Here is an 18918-nt window from a genome sequence, read left to right as displayed (position 1 = left end):
ATGAAATGCAATTTTTTTAATCTTTTAAATTAAATGCAATTCTTTAATTTTTTTAAGTCGAACAACTCCAAGGGATCTATTTTATTGCCTTGCATTTCTTTAAAAATAGAAGTAACTTTAATCTTTTGCCTTGCATTCCTTTTATATATATACTTCTATTTCTATTTAACTATTAAAAAAATTATAGTTCTTCAAAATTAAAGTTTAAGCATTAAGTATCAACAATAAAATAGATCCCTTCATATTCTCATATCTCTTTTCTTGAATAAATCCTAATGTCCTCATGTTACATAAATTCAGTCTAATATGATGTAGGTCCCAAATATATGGCATTCTCCAGTCGAATATTTATGACAGCTCAATGATCATTATTATTTTTATAGTCTATATAAAATTGATAATGATCAAATATATTCAAACCCCCTAATAAGAACCCTAATCTATAAGGTTCCTCTTTGCAGTTCGACCCATCTGTCGTCAGTAAGGATGACTTCTTAGCCATTATTTTTCACCATCGTTCATGGCTAAACATCATTAAGTCCCCGTGAGATCTTGCAAACACTGCAAACTCGAGCTACGATGAATCATTTCTCCTCCAGTAACGATATCGACAGTACAAAATCAGTTTCATAAAAAGTGGATCTACAATAGATAAATAATGTATGGTGATTACACAAATCTTTAATGAAACTTTAATGATAATTGCTACTGATTGCACACATAATTAGGAAGTGATATCCCATTTCTATGGCCTTTTTTTGTATACAAGATTATAAAATCATGTCCTCTTTAGATATATATATATATATATATATCATAATTAGGAAGTGAAGCAAACTAAATTACAATGTAATACTAAATCCAAGCAAGCTAAGCTAACTTTTTATGAAAATTCATTGCGTTAAATATCAAATTAAATTAGTGATGGACACAAAAATATTTGTAATAAGAAGGGGATAATTTATAATCCAAACTTTTTTTAAGGATTTGTTTAGGACGCCTTTCTTATTGCTTCTTAAAGCAGCTTTCTACTGTAAAAATTTTGATTTTTTACTAGAAAGCTGCTTTAAGAAGCAGTAAGAAAATTGTCCCAAATAAAGTCTAAATCTATATAAATGTTGATATGTTTATACACACAAGATTATATAGGAGTAGCATAAAAAATATAAATATATGCCCATACTTGCTAAGGTCAAGTCATTAAAGTTAACCCTAACTTAGAACTCATTAAGAGTTTTCATGTACTTCACAATTATTAAACAAAAAAATTATTAGATATTTTTGCATCAAGCATTAGTAAGATAAATTATATAATTTAGTCATGTCACTTAAATATCATTTTAATAGTCTTCAACATTAATAATTTAACCTATAAGCAGTGAGGTCAAGGCCGGATCGATAAGCTCAACATATTCATGTTGATGGTGTGGTTTGTAGGATAGATTTGAGACAAGGTTTTGATAATAACAAAAAGTTTATCTAAGTGAGAATTTTTGTTGGATTTTCTTGAGAAAATATTTTTGGAAAATAAAAGAGTATAGTCAAAATATGTAAATAAAATCAATAAACTCATAAAGAATTATTTACACTTGGAATTCACTCCAACTTCAATCACAAAAATATCTAAGAACTTGATTCCACAGACAATAATGTTTAAATATAAGTTATAATAAGAGAAAATTGAATTTGAAAAAAAAAAAAGGAAAGGGGAAATGGGTGGCCTACACATGAAGTTTCATACTCATAATTAAATAGAAAATATAAATCAAATTACCTCGCTTAGGGTTTTAACTTTCTCTTGGTGATGGGTTAGCAATGCTTAGCTACAATTTTCCTAAATTGAGGCCTCATGGTTAGACCATTTTCATCACCCTATGTTTATGATGGTCCTCATGCTACACCACTCATCCACGTATAAGGATAAACACTGTAACACTCTACGTTCAAACTCTTTTATTTTTATTAATTTGGTGCAAAAATGATAGCTAGGAGTCAATATTAATGTTGCACGTTAAAACCTCTAATATTTCATGTTAAAAATTCATCAACAGTAAGTTGGGAAGAATAGTAATTAAAGAATTTATCAAGCCCTCGCAACATTAGTAGAACCAATTTATAGCAAAATCTATAAGTTATTTAATAGTTTAGGACAAACCATTAGTCATCCTTAAGGCTAAGGTAAGCTATCAAATCATTTACAATAAATTAGGAAAAAATAATATTAAATTAATTACATATAGTGAACATTAAGGTTACCTAAGATTAATTAGGTTTACTTATTTTAAAGCCATGCTCCACTTGGGATTACGCCAAGCAAACCATGGTAGGTCACTAAACTATCTAAAATAATTTATAATAGGTTAAATATTTGATGGATCTAATAGAAACCCCAAACTCAAATAGGTCAAAATATTAAAACCATAACCAAACATGGGTTAACTAGACATATGGGTTAAGCCACCAAAACATCTAGGTTAGCAATAGTTGGCTTAAGGATAATACACAACACCAAAGAATCATTTTTCTAATTTTAATTAATATTTAGATGATTAAAAATACATAAAAAAAAGTCTTATTAGCTGATTATGGATATTAAAGGTTTGTATAATCTAAGATTAAAATTAAAGGCCTTTGGATCCTAACTAACTCTTAAATTGCTTTTATGAAATTTTTTTAAAATCATCTTTATGAGTAATAATTTCTTTAAACCTTAAAAAATAATATTATATTACTAGGCAATGTCAATATTTTAAAAAAAATGTTTCTAAATTACTTTCAAAAAATTAAAAATCTATTTTAAACCTCATTAAAATCAAAGTTTGATCCAATGTCTCCTACCTTTGGCTAAGAAAATATAATTGATGTTAAGCTTAAAGCTTTAAAAAATATTTTCTCTCTATTAATTCCATTAAATCAAGTAAGATTACACGACTTATGAGAACCTCTTGGGGTGGAAGTAAAATGAAAGGCCATAAAGGTTTATTTTGCCATGTTAGTCGACCATAAAAAAGCATTATAGTTAGAAAAGCATGCATAAGTGGGAGATCATACTAGTATACCAAAAGGTTTGTGTAGCTTCCTTCCATGGGTATAAATGAACCTAGCACAAGTGATCTCCTCCTATATATCCTTCTAAAATGCTTACTAAGTAGCTCTAATAATGGTATTCAAGGATGGGTTTACAAGCCAATTAATGAGCTCAAATTTTTTAAAATATTTCACCTTAGCTCACAAAAGCTATATGAAGACAGAGTATGGCTTTGGGAGGGAGTGGACTAATGGTAATTAAACACTCACATATCCTCCTCCTTTAACTCTTGCAAATCAAAAAAAGGGAAATGAAGCTTAGGATCACTCTAAGATGTCTCTTATAGCTTTGAGAGCTCATGGGAATCATTTTCTCAAGCCAATGAGGCTTTTCTGAGTGTAATACTTCAAGTTGTTCAATTTGCACTACTAAAGTTTGCATGCCAACATGGGAGATTCTAGCATCAACTAGTAAAGGTCACTAGCATAATTTGGACTAGAAAGCTATTGAGTTTAGTTTAGGGGAAATGAAAAGTAAGTATAAAGATAGATTTGATAACAAAGTGATATAGAAAATCATAGGTTTAACCATTTAGGCGGACTTAGTCACTTTTGGTGAACTGATACAACATAGCCTAGCTTAAGCTAGGCTGACCAAGATGGGAGTAGTGATTGGCTCAATTATGCTTAGACAAGGCTACTTGTTCCTATTTTCCTAAATTGACCATTTTAAGCCACCTTAGGTCTATGTTGATTTAACCACTTGATTAGCCTAATTTAATAGGTCCTACGATATTTTATAGGTTTCTATCACCAGGCGGGTCAATTTGGTATTGAATCCTTGGGTTTGATTAAGTTACATCAAGTTAAGTAAACCAATGATTCCATAATTAGTTTAGCTGGAAAGGGTTGGTTTAGTCTAGGTCTAAGCTAGGCCTAGGCTACCTTATGATAGGTACAATAGATTCTTAAGTTCACTAAAACACCATGAACCCAAAAATGGTGGGCTTAAGCCAATCTAAAGTTAATTGAGTTTGGGTAAACCCCAATAGTCTGAAATGGGTTAAATTCAACTAGATTGAGCTAATTATAATTTTAAGCTTGATCAAGCCAATGGAGGTTCTATTTAAATAATAAGCTTAGTTATGCAATAATATAAAATAATTAAAGCTTATCATGACAAGCACAACACTACAAAATTAATAAAATAACTATCTTAAAGTATGAAGGACTCACAAAATATTAATTTAATGGCCCAAAATATATATATGAAACTAGAAATTCATATAAAAAGTTTGAGATTGTATACATCCAAAATCTAAATGATAGCTATCATGAGATGAAAATAAAACTCAAAATACATCAACTAAAATGTTGAAGGGAACAAAAAATTAGATGTCTATGCTATAAACTACGGTTAAACTAAATATCATGCAAAAATTAAATAGAAAATAAAATAAACTCAATATTTAAGATAAGTGAAGCTCTATTCATCAAAATAATTTCCACTCTCAAGAATATTAAATGGGAGCATGCCTTTCATGATCATACAACATTTATATATATAACACTAGTTAGCAATCATGTCAGTTGGTTGACTAACTATGACATATATAAAATAAAATTTGAAATAGATACTATAAAGGAGCTTCCTTCTTTTGTATTCAACATTAAAAATTCATTCCATTTAATATCATTTCCTTTAGTAAAATTGATGGTAAAGTGATGATAATAGTTATACAATGTATCATACATTTAAAAGAGAATAACATTTCTTTAACATCCCTATTAATAACACAAAAGGGACCCTCTCACATAAACCCTTTGGAATAGCCATTAATAATTAAGTTTATAAAATCCTAAAGGAGGCTTTAACAATTAATGTATGTTTTGTTGGTGCCACTAAAAGGATATGCAATTAGTTAATATGGTTAGCAAATTTAAAACTACAATAATTGAACAGGATTAAGAATGTTAGTAGCCATAAAAAAAATTATCTTTTTATAAACCCTAAGAAAATGACAATCCACTCAAGGTTAGTTTTATTATAGTTGGATAAATATTCTCCCACCAAATAAATAAAAAATTAAAGGGAGGTAGAAACTAGGATAAATGGATTTTTTGGCATATTTTTGAAGTAAAAAATAGTGTTATCATAACATTATTAGCAATACTAAGGATTTTTGCAAAGTTGTCTTAGACTTTTCTAGATTTATTTAAAAAAAAAAACAAATTCAATTATATCTAATGTTGCAATATCATTGGCATTTGGGGGTAAGAGTAATTCCCTTATTTGCATGGCTTTATTAATACAAGTAAAGCCTTTAAGAGCACACCACATAAAAATATGTAACATATCAACATTCTAAACATATTTAGAAATAACTTGAAGTTTTGTTTGTCTAATTGTCCTCCAATTCGTTTTGAATGAATTTTAATTTTCTTTATTATCCTTCTAAAAAAGAGTATCATTGATTTTAGTATAATAGAAATGTTCATAATCATATTCACAACATTAAAAAATAATAAATTAAGATAATGTCTTATATTCCACTTGTTTCTTAAGGAAAAATAATTGTAATAAATATTCATGTAAGTGCCCCTACGCAAATTAGCTAAAATAAAAAGTTCAATTCATATATCATATCGCAATATAGCATCAGCCCTTAATATATGCACCCCATCAACTTCCTCATTAATAATAGCTATCATTTTTAAAGTTAGGGAGAAATTAAGTAGTTATTTTTTTCTTATAAGCAAGGAATATGTATTAAGATAGCATTTAGTATGAAAGATATTATCATAAAAGGAGTCACTATCCCTCAATTTCTATCATAATTTGAAAACAAAGCTTTCAACCTGCCAACCCCCCCCCCCCCCTTCCCCCCAATCAGGAACAAAATGGTTTATCATAAGACATGTATCATTTAAAAGTGCCAATGCACCTTAAATCCGTTCCAATCATGTTGTCTCAATTACAACTGAGTTTCTTCAAATTAAAAATGTTATTGGTGATCCTCATTTTGCTTGATGTAATTGTTTTGAATTCTAAATCAAAGTGTTGTAATTGCAAATGAACATAATCCTTATTTTTCTTGTGTTTAATTTTATAAACGTCTGTGTGGCATTCTATAGAAGTTGAAAGTTTTGTATATATATCTGAAAACTAGTTCTGTTAGTGAAATTTTATTGATAAAGTTTTGTCACTGAATTTTTGTTAATTGGTTTGATTCAAATAACTATAGAAGTCAGCTAAACTCAAATTATTGAATCACATTAAGTAAATAAGCGTTAGCAAATAATTATAGAAGTCAGCTAAACTTCATTACATTGAATCACATTAAGAACAAATTGGTTTATATGAATTGAAGTTTTGCAATTGATAAATGTGGCTATAACTATTAAAGTTAAAATGCAGTCTATCTAAAAGTAATGGATCGAAGCCTTCAAATGGAATGCAAGCACAGCTGATCATTTGTATGCTGTGTGTGCTTGTCATTTCATTGATCATTAGCATTTCTATAATATATGTTCAATAGTAGAGATTTCTGTCGTTATGCAATGAGTAGAAAATGATCGTTAGCATTTCTACAATATATGTTCGATAATAGTTGCAACTTTGATTTGTGACAATCTCCAAAATATATTTTGAATATTAGTAGTAGCACATTAAATTATGTAAAATAAATTTTTCTCCTAGATTATAAAACTATGCAACAATCAGTTAGCATCAAGCATCTGGATTATAAAACAAATAGAATTATAGATGTTTACATTAAAGTAGGAATTACTAACAAATGTTGTGTGTGAATTACTTTCTGATCTATCAACTACAAATAGATTGACTACGCCTAATTGGTATTTTTGCACGAACACTCGATGTTGTCATCATATGAAACACATGCTCATTATCTTCTCCTTCAATATTTAAAGGTCCTTGCAAGTGCTTCTATTGTGCCCCCATGAGTTACAACAACCACAGTCATGACTCATTTTTGTTTTCTTTGCAACTTCTAAGTTTTTTTATTCAACTTTTCTTTGGTCTACCACAAGGTCTGGAGAGAAGACCTCGCCATCGGTGAGTATGAACCAGTGTTCCTTCCCTGGAAGAGTTTTAGTAGCTCCATTGTACACCATTTTATATATGTCCAAACTAGTGTTATTAATAAAAAAAGTTTAATTCTAGAATGGAAGCAAACCTATAACTGTAGTAGTGCTCATCCACATATGTGTGCCATAGAATGTTATGTATTGTTCCAATGAATACAACTCCATGTATATATGGAAGTCCACATAACTGTCAGAACACACAGCTACACATATGGTTCTCTATGTCCACCTCATGATGATCATAACTCCCTTCGACCTCAGCTTTGGTTGAAGTAATCTGGCAAATAAAGAAGTGCTCTTTCCTTATTGTAACATCTCTAATGTACTCTTACACGCAACGAACAAGAGGCCCCTTTAAAAAAGTACAATTTAACTTCATCTGAGAATGTTGTTCCATTAGCATTCCTCTAATCATGTTGATTAGATCCACAACATGCTTATCCTAGCCTCTACCACCCATGAATTGAAGGATTCTTCCATTTTGTTTGTGTTGTAATGGTTTTTAATATGCTTAGAAAAAGTGGCTTTAGACCACTTACATGTCTATGCATTTATGTAAGAATATACTCTTGAACTAATGCTAAGGATTTCTTCTAACTTGACATTGATCGTGTAGACTATAACAATTTATGGCAGTCCACACTAACTTTTACAATATGTAGTTATCATCATAATGAAAATATTTCTTAATGTTCTTCAAAAGGTGTGTCATGCAAACCCTGTGCTCGACATTTGGAAAGACAACCTTAACAATTTTACGTAGCCCTTTCTCCATATCTGATATGATGGGTAAATATTCTATATCACAATTAAAAGCTTTTGATAAATTTATCATAAACCACTCCAAACTTTTCTTTGATTCAGATTCAATAATGACGAATGCAATAGTGAAGAGACCATTATTCTCATCCAAATAATTCACAAAAAGAAGTACACCTAAACCCTTTGATTTCAGATGACACACATCAATGTTGATTAAATATCTACACTCAGTAAATAAGCCATTAATGCAAACCTTGAAACTAACAAAGAATCATTTAAATGATTGGTTATGGTTGTCACATTGGTATGTTATATGAGAGCCAAGATTTTTGTTGACTAATTAAGACCTTAGTGGGGATACCTACTTGTAGTTATCATCTATTAATGCAAACATTTGGTCTCTTGTTAATGCCCTTAAACACCATATTTTCATGTATGGTAAAGACAAACCAAAAGCAGTGTCCATGTTATTATTGATGTCCTTTGGTTTAATATAGAGATTCCTTATCACATTGTCCTTGATTTCATGCACAACCCAGGTTATAGTAGCTTGCTTGTTCCCATCTATGTTTACCCCTTGGCATAAATGTATTGAATGTAATATCTTCACTTCAAAAAAGTGTCCATCCGAACATAATGAAGCATGCATCCTTTATGGACAACCATGTTATGTGTAAGCTACAATAGCTCTTGATTTGCCACTAGCATTAATCCTGATAGCAAAGTAATGTAAAATTGCATTGGAGTGAATGGCTTGTTTGAAACATAATGAATTCTCAAAATGTGATCCAACACAAAGAATTTTTTTCTAAATCCTGGCTACGAAGGAACCATCAGACATACTATCTACTATTATGTCATTATTCGCCCTATTGTAATTAAATAATGCATATAACCACATTGACTTTCATCAGTAATGCCAATATTTTCTTCATGATCTTTCACTATGACAACCAACTCCATTTTATGGCCATCACAAAAATATGTAAGCATGTCCATTACATCTATAGCACTGATATGGGCATGTAAATTTTATGTGATGTTCCATTAATATGATAGTGTTGGTCTTAGGCATGACCCCTAAGATATGGGCAAAGTGCTTCAGTTCATTCTTTCAATACAAAAATTAACATCACTTCTCGTTAGCTTTAAAGTTTTATAACTTACACCAACATATTTCATCCTACTCTGGCCCTTCTATACACTCTAATTCTTCCATATTTGAATTCAACAGAACACAAATTGTTGAAATCCATATCAAACAAAAAAGTTTTTAATGAGATAAGTTTCATTTGATTTGCAAATGCAAGCATAAGATAAATTGCTAAACAGTTTCACTTTAGATGCAAATATGGAGTTGGGTCTTAAAGATGGTTCCCAAATACTTTTTTCAAGTTAAAAATATCAGGTCTATAAATGGGGTTTTTGGAACGAGCTTGGCGACAACAACGTGAAAATGGATAAGATGAAAATGCATAACAACAAAGAAAAAGAAAAATACTAAAATAGAAGGGAGATGAGTTCGACATGAGAACCTGAATGATCAAGGAAGAGTCGATGGTAGGTCGAAGATATGTGAATTAAGTTCATATGAGATGTCAATCGATTCAACTTGATCAGGATTTTCACACATAATGGAGAAGGAGAGCGGCGTGGGCATGGGGTTCAAATGCGAAAGGGAGCCACTCGAACAACATAAAGGAGAAGAATTTTGTTCTCAAACATGAAGGGTCAAGGGCAATGTTTTGATGGAGGTAGACAAACTAGAATTTAGATAGCCGAATGGTATTCGGGGATAAGTGTGTAAATAGAGAACTTTGAGTGTTAGGTAAGGAAATAAGAGAGTTTTAAGCATTAGGTATGTAAAAACCCCTTGTATATATTTTTAAATGGAATTTTTTTTAACTCAAATATCATTTTTTTAATTGATTATTTGTTTCATGTGTAAAAGTATCTACCCTCCTATGTTATATATATATATACCTATGTTCTAATTTTATTGGGTGGATATTAAGGAGTAAGCTTTGCTTAACAAATTATCATCCTAATAGGACAGTCTATGCTTCTAAATGAATCAAATCACAAGATAGAGGATAACTCAATGTAATAAAGTATATGGGATCTTTCAAATCAAAAAACATATGCAATGATGATTAATAAATCATCAAAATCAACCATAAAGAATGTGCTCAAAAGGGTGATGAGTAATGGCTGGAGGAAAGGAACATAAGAAAAAGTGTATAAACTTGGTCAATATTTCATAGATTTTTATCTTAAGTCATCAAGCCCAACCTCATTAGCCACAGAGGTATTTGACCCAATCCGACCATGAGACATTCTATCAACAATCATGAATTACATCATCCAAAAGATTATTGTGATCTTAATTGAAAAAAGGAAAATACAATTTCCTAAAAAGACAAGTACATTTAACAATCTAGAAAGATGTAGGAGTTGGAGTCCTTAATGGTGTTACGAATGCATATTGAGAGATATAAAAATTTTAATTTGAATACATATTTTTAACATACGCAACTGGACTTATAATCTTGTCTTCATTAAAACTCATACTAATTAGCATACAAGCCATCCAGTTAGACCTATTTAATTTAATGACAACAAATGTCGGAAATAATTTTCTTAAGTGAATTGAATGTAAGTAAAGTCATGTCCATACATGATGGCTTTTAATTGTATGCATTAGGATAGGTCTTATTATATATATGCATAAGCTAGGGCTAATTGTAGGTAAGCTCTACCTTATACCTCCTCAAGGAGAAAAGAGAGTAGGTTAATTTAAAAACCTTAGGCCATGTATTTTTATTATAAGACAATTTTTTAAAGTCAATTTTAAAGTTGATTCTTAATTATTTAAATTTGATAAATAAAAAAAAAAAAAGATTTTCTCTAAGAGCTTACCATAGAGTATGATTTATGGACAAATCACATGCAAAATTTTTAAAAAGTAAGAAAATAGGCAACATTTAATCTAATTCTATAAATGAAGCTGAAACATAGGGACCCTAATAAAATAATAGATAAAATACTATGTAAAGTTGGGTTTATAAATATAATCCCAATAAAAATATAAAATAATATGTGGGCTCTGCATAAATATCAGCAACCCTAATTCTATACACAAATATAAATGCCAAAAATTAAGGCTTGACATAAGATACAAGTATTGTGATTTTTTTGCTCCTTGTCATTGCAACAAAATTGTCTTAGACTCTATTGAATCATCTAGATTAGAATGCACTCTTAAATCTAAAAACATTCTTGTTGAAAATCTTTGCTTATACCCAATCACACTCATAAATCTTTCCAAACTAAATGTATATGATGAGAAGTAAGAATACATAGGAGCATGATCAGATACTATACACATATTTCCTCTAACCAAAACAAACAACTAATACCAATAAGAAAATAAACAAGCTTAAAACTTATGGACATATGGCCTCTATGATAAAATAAAATAGATCATGACTGTATTTTGTAGCAAGTAAACCTACTTGAAAGAAAATTTTAATGTAAATAATTAGCCAAATATTGTAACAAATAATTCTATCTAATGCAAAATCATAGCAAGTCAACCTAACTGCACTCTATTCATTTGCTAATCGATATAGACTGTCGAAAACTAAATACTTATTATCGGCGGTCTAAGCCGCCGCTTAAGGCGCCGGTATTAAGTTAAACCAGCGCCACAGCCCGCGGTTATTAAAATGCCACTAATGTTGGCAGTGAACCGCCGGTTATTACTAGCGGTCAAACTGTCGGTTTAGCCACCGGTAATACCGGCATCTATAGGACCGCCGGTAATAGCCATTGGTAATAGCTGAATTTCCTGTAATGAAATAAATCATAATATATGTAATTTGGACTTAACAATCTATTATGAAGCACTCGCCAGTCTAAAACTAACTTAACCACAATGACTTTAGAAGATAATAAGTTGTCATCAACACTATTTGTACTATAGCACCTCCCTGTGAAATATCTAAGCTTTCCATCTCCATGGCTTTGATTCATCCTTAGCATGGCATGGGCATGGGCAAGCTCTTCATCCAAGGTGTGTACTCATTCAATGAGAGCATCCAAAAAAGGTGACCTTAGAATAAAGATCTCAACACCCAGATCATCCTATAAAATTTAATATTTCATTCATTGCACTCATATTTGATCTATAATTAGTAGACATGAAATATTAAAGTTTTAAGTATTAGATATGTAAATAGTATAATATAAAATGAAATGTATGTAAATCTAGGGGTGTCAATATTTGACACGACCTGAAAACCCAACCCAACCACAACCATAAAATTTTGAGTTAGGGTCAACTCGTTTTGTCAAACGAGTCAAGTTTGGGTTCCAGGATTCAACTTGTTCGAAAAAATGTCCAGGTCAACCCGCTAACCCAAACTGACTCGAAAAACCGTCAATTAAAAAAAAATGGGTCGTGTCATGTCAGCATGCCATTCACGTCAAGTCTCTCGCATCATCTCATGTCGTCGCATTGCATCAGTTTCCCTTCGCCGTCCGCTAGACCGTCTGCATGCTACCCTCAGCCCGGCAGATCATCTGCATAATCGTGTCAACTGCCTTTCATCGACTTCCCTCTGCCGTCCACTGTTTTCCCAGACCGTCCTCATGCCACCTTCAGCCTCCCTCCACCTTCTTCATGTCGTCCGCCATCCACCAGCCACCCCCTTCCTTCTGCCAGCAACCCTCTGCCATCGCTGACTCAGGCTGGCGGATCGTGTTGGGTTGACCCGGGTCCAAAGTGGGTCGGCTTCGGGTCCGAAAAAGTGACCCATTTGCAAAAACGTGTTGGGTTCAGGTCAGGTCAACTTATGTCGGGTCCACTTTGGGTTGAATCCAAACCCAACCAATTACCCGATTTTGACAGCCTTATGTGAATCCCTCATATTGTTTATTCATAGTTTTATAAATGACAAATTATTATTATTTTTCTTGTAGTACTGTATCAAATCTATTTTATTATATTTTTTTAAGAAAATCAATTGCAGTTCAAGTAATTGAACAATATGATATAACCAAACTTTCTATTCAATTCACTCAAACATGATTGGTTAACAGGCTTTTCGGACATCATAACTGTTTCATCTGCCACCAAATGAACATTGTGAGCAGCATTAACTTAAAAACAGGTGAAACGTCCCAAGTTTGCTGGCCTGAATCGACGACAGATTCCAAGCATAAGTAGCTTCAAAAAACCTTTGAATACTTACTGGTCAAATGTCCTGACCATGGATAGTGACACCAGGAGAAGCCCGGTGGACGAATGGGTCCTCTTATTTATTTGACCACATGGGCTTTGCCATCGCAAATTTAATATGAGTGTTATATATATATGATTTAATATAAAAATTATAATATTATATTCAAATAAAAAAGAATTTAATAATTAGAACAATAGTCCTGATTATGTTTAAATTAACATAGCATGACTTGAAAGTTTTCCTTAAGTAATTATACAAATTACCAGCATCTAAAAAGAGCTTAAAGAATGTATTGTGTCGACAAAAGCTCTATTTGGGCTATTTGGGTGTGGGGGAACCTATAATATCTCTATAAGTAATCCTAACAACATGTAGTCCAAAATATGACCTCTTTATCCCTTATTTATAAGATGAAGAGGGTCATAGGAAAGATTAAATCTATAATAAATAGAAAAAAAAATTACATGATGTGAATAATACATGCTCACACAAATATATATAGACTAGCTAAATGATGTGCATATGGACCCTTGTCTCTAGCGTGGTCCCCTACTTTTAGGCAAGTCTTTAAGGGCAAGTGCCTTGGGCGGCTCTTCGAAACCTAGCTGTAGGGTGATTCAGGGAAAGTCAGTCCCCATAAACAAGAGACAAGTCCCTAAAAATGAGAGACGGGTCTTCTAAGTGGAAGTGGCTATAAGTGAAGGACAAGTTCAATCAATGAAGTTGTGTCCATAGGCTTCATAGGTGTACGTTTACATGGCTTAATCAGGGACATTTGCAATATGTGGGTGACCTTAATTGCAGACAATTGTTATGAGACAACATGTTCTATTTGGGCGAGTTCCCCTTAGAGAAAAGAACTACTTGGGTGAGTCCTTTAGAGGAACATGTCATGGATGATTGCATCAGTAGTTTAATCATTGATGGAAAGTATTGATATTGTGATCTTCACAATGGATAATGGTTGCTTACCCACAAGCAAGTGCTAGATACTTCTTTATACAATAAAGCTTCCTTTGGGTGAGTGATGTTCAATCATGCATTCTCACTAGTTGAAATCTTGTGCAAGTTACCTATGTAAGCATGTATGAGTATACATTTAATGCCTAAATTTACTTGTTCCTTTGAGGGAAAGCAATGAAAATAGAAAAGTGAATTTAAGGCAATAAGCATTTATCATCTTTACCAAATAGTAAATGAGAGAGTAAATAAGAATTATTAACTTGTTATTACTATTTACTTGAGCAATGCTCTGTCCCTCAAGATTCTTATTTTATCATTGATTTGACCCCTGCATTAACTCTAGCTATAAATAGAAAATAGAAGCGGTGATGTTGAAGTTTCACTACTTTCCTTCTACCTCAAGTGCTAGCTATTTATTGGCTTGAGATGGCCAATCTAAGTCCTTCTAAGTGTCCTAACATGGGCAAAAAAGAAGATAAAGAAGGTTCTCATCGGTAAACATAAGTTGATGGAAGGTGAAGAGCATAAATCTTGCCCACTCATGAGTAAGAAGAAGGTGGTGTCTACTAAGGACAGTGGGCCCATTGTGAAGTCGAGCAAGGTGATAGTAGTTGTGCCTAAAAGGGCCATGAAAGTTGAACTGAGTATGAAGATGATGGATAGAAAGAGTTAGGAGAGAGTTCTTCTCCTTTCAAGCTCTAAAAATATGCCACTTACCACAAGGCATACCCTATGGCTATCCATATAACAGGGTGCTTGCCAAGTGTCGATGGTGTTATTCACCATCTTGTAGGTGGCTCTTCATTCTACCTTGACAGTAATGCAATCCTTAGTTGAGCCTATAGGTAGCCAAAGCTCATGATAGAGCAACTATGGAAATCATAAGCTACTATTAGATCGAGGTAAGTGGGACACCTCTAGGATCGTAGTACTGCTTAATTCATTTTGACTAGGCTAAATTCAAGGCAATCCATTAAATTTCTTCATTTAAATTCTTCTACATTTGTTTGGGAATGTAATATATGCATATGAGAGTCTACATGTATTTTAAAGTGGCTCACATGAGTTTGTTTGCATGTTATGAAGATCTAAAATTTTTCCCTCGGGTTGTCGCAATGCTAGGAAAGGTGGGGCCCTGGCACTAAGCTTTATTAAATTTTAAAAAAATAAACTAGCGCAGTAACATGGGGTTTGGCATCGATGTTCTATAAGCACCCAAAGTTAGCATTATAGTGCTGGCATGGTTTAGCACCGTGTCACTTAAGCAAAATTTTTATTAAAATATTATTTGTCACTCAAGGCAGTGAGCTAGAGGGAGATAGAGAGAGATTTTTAAAGATAGAAAGTCTATTTTGTGCTACTTTAAATATTTTTTAGCTATTGACCTAGTTTAGGAAGTTGCTGGAATCAATGTAGGAGATATTTTGCCTATCTCAATTTTCAAAAATATAAAAGTTTATGTATTTTTCTTATTTAAATTATAACTGTCACGACCCAACCCGGCCGGGACGGGTCCCGCTCGCATCGGGTCGTGGGGCCTGAACTTTCAGACTGACTGAACTGATTCCAGGATCTGGCTTTGGAATTTGTTTCAGAACTTTCTTCCAAACATTACTCACAAAAACAGACACACCCTGGAGCAGATTGATGTTACAATAACTTTGCTAGAAAAAAATGGGGAAAACTTGGTATCGACAAAAACTTTCATTGCGTAAATTTTTTTTATATTATAGAAACAATGAATCTAGATATTTAGGTTTTTTTTTTTGAAATTTTCACACTAAGGATTTGAAAATTATGCTATTTTAATTTATTAAAAAATAATTTTGATACTAAAAATTAATATTGTATCATAGTTAAAGCTTCAAGATAATGTTCTGAATAATCTTTAAGAATTTGGTTATGTTATGTAATAATACATTTATATATAGTAGTACATTTAGCTGCCTACCATTATAACATATTGTGAAAATCTGAAATAAGTTTATTTATATTTTAATTACTATAATGTAATGAATATTATGCACTTAATTGGTTGAAATATGTGATTCTAAAGAGTCCTGGGGTGGAAGGAGGAAGTTCTATTATTGTGCCAAGGGCACATTCTAGTACTATAAGCATATTCTGTTCTCAAAATTATTTAAATTTTATCTTTTGGGAGGCATAATAGTCAAAATTCTTTGAATTCAATCTATTGAGAGGCATAAGGGTTAGAAATCTTTGAATTCTTCTTGTTGGGAGGAATAATGTCAGATTCTTTGAATTCTTTCTGATAAGAAGTGCTTGTTTATTTATTTTTCTAGTACCAAAATTTGAATTCTTGATAACTCAAATTACTATTTTTCTATATAGTGATTTACTATATATTACTTTTAGCACTCAATTAAATATTTAATAATGTATTCATTTGAAAATTCAGATTGATAATTGTGGCATACTAAGTTGTGTTAGCTCATAGTTATTTCACCTTCTATTTTGAGGATCTGAGAGGGGGAAAGGCTAGTTAAGTAGCAATATTAGGATATGATCTATGTCTATAGAGGTATTTCTTTCTTTTGATTATGTATAATCATAGTTAGTTTTTATTATTATATTCTGCAGCTTAGTCTATAGTCATGCATTTTAGTTATACAAACATTTTGATGATTAATGAAAAGAGAATTTTATGGATGAGTTTAATTTCATTGTATTGGATGTTATTAATAGTCATGTGTTTATTATTATTTTAAAGTTAAAATTGGATGAAATTTTTCAATAATTTATAAAACTTAGATATTGGGATTTGCCTATTGAAAACATACATAATATGGCCTGACTAGTTTGTGGGTCTTATTAAGTCAGGCTGTGATAGTAAGAACAATTCATTTTTTTAGAGAATTAAGTCTAGAAGTTGAGTTCTCTGTCCTTGAGCAAACCAACAGTCCATCAAATGTCAATCGAGCTTCTAGATTACCCCCAAACAAGTTTAAAGAATTGGTGCTGACAAAATTAGCATTATGCTTGTATATGAGAACTATAAATCTTTTTAATAAGATATATGAGATTCAATTTAATCTCCTAAATAAATAATTAATCCTTTATAATCATTCCCCTCTGTACCATAGAAGCGACCCCATAAGCGTCAGGCATAACATCTTTGCTCAGCCTAACCTCAAAGCTCAATTAATTATGAAACAAATTATGAGACATCTCCTGGTATAAGTGGTTAGGGTGTCGAGATCTTTATTCTAAGTTCACCTTCTTTGGATGCTCTCATTGAATGAGTACACACCTTGGATGAAGAGCTTGCCCGTGCCTATGCCATGCTAAGGGATGAATCAAAGACATTGAGATGGAAAGCTTAGATATTTCACAAGGAGGTGCTAGAGTACAAATAGTGTTGATGACAACTTATTTTCTTCTAAAGTCATTGTGGTTAAGTCAGTTTTAGGCTGACGAGTGCTTCATAATAGATTGTTAAGTCCTGATTACATATATTATGATTTATTTCACTATAGGAAATTCAGCTATTTCCGGTGGCTATTACCGGCGGTCCTATAGCTGTCAGTATTACCAGTGGCTAAACCGGCAGTTTGACTGCCGGTAATAACTAACAGTTTGACCGCCGGTAATAACCAGCATTTCACCACCGAAATTAGTGGCGTTTTAATAACCGCGGGTTGTGGCGCTGGTTTAACTTAATATCGGTGCCTTAAGCGGGTGCTTAGACTTCCAGTAATAAGTATTTAGTTTTCGGCAGTCTAAATTTCTAGAACACCACCAGAAAAAGACCTAAAATTACCCATCTCATGCCTTCCTCCTCACTTCTTTGCATTTCCTCTCACTGCTGCAGACACTCACCCCTTCTCGCGATCACGCCTCCTATGCAGGAATCCGATGCCGACAACCTCCCTCCGGCTAAAGATCTCAACCCCAAGCCGAACCCTTCTCCTCTCCGGTCTCCTTGAGTCGCACGCCCCAAACTTTTTCTCCAGTCGTCGGACTCGTCCACCTCCTCTTCGCTAATCACTGGATCTCCTCTTGTAGGTAAAATCCTTGTGTTCAAATGCTAGGTAGTTTTACTATGTATTTTCTTATTTCAGTTGGATTACATGATCTTAAGCCCATATCTTTTTTATTTTAGTCATTGATATTCTCACTAGACGTTTTAAAACGTTGTAACCTAGTGTATGCTTTTTGCTGATGTATTCTTCTTGTTTATAAACTCTCACCAGTTTCCAATCCCAACATAATTCAAGTTTTTCTCTCTCTCTCTCTCTCTCTTGTGGTAAATTTGGATTGAATTCTATATCAAGAATGATTTTCTTAATGGTGTCTTTGTTGAAAAAATATACATGAAGATCCCATTTATAGTGAAAAATTAGAGAACATCAATAACATATGCCGACATAGAAAAATCTATATGGCCTTGAGTAAATTTTTCGTCTTTGGTTTGAGAAATTGTTTAAATATATTGAAAAGTGTAGGTATACTTAGTGTCAATCTTATCACACTTTTTTTATCAATTACTCACGTAAAAAATAAAAAGAAATTCTTGTTGTATATGCATAAATGTTATTTTTACATATTACTTTGAGTAATAGCTAATCAGATTAGAAGTTTTTCAATCAAGAGAATTTGAGATCAATGGCTTGGGAATTGTAAGGTAATTTCTTGGTATGAAAGTGGCATAATCAAAATAGTTTTTTTTTTCCAAAGAAATTATGTTATTGATCTAGTCAAAAAAATATTAATGTTTGGATATAAGCCCTCAAAAATCCAATGAACCCAACAACAAAAAAAAGGGGATAACTACTACAAGATGCTTATT

The sequence above is a fragment of the Dendrobium catenatum genome, unplaced genomic scaffold, assembly GCF_001605985.2.
Source record: "Dendrobium catenatum unplaced genomic scaffold, ASM160598v2 fragScaff_scaffold_716, whole genome shotgun sequence".
Lineage (NCBI taxonomy): Eukaryota > Viridiplantae > Streptophyta > Magnoliopsida > Asparagales > Orchidaceae > Dendrobium > Dendrobium catenatum.
This window is presented reverse-complemented; position numbering follows the sequence as displayed.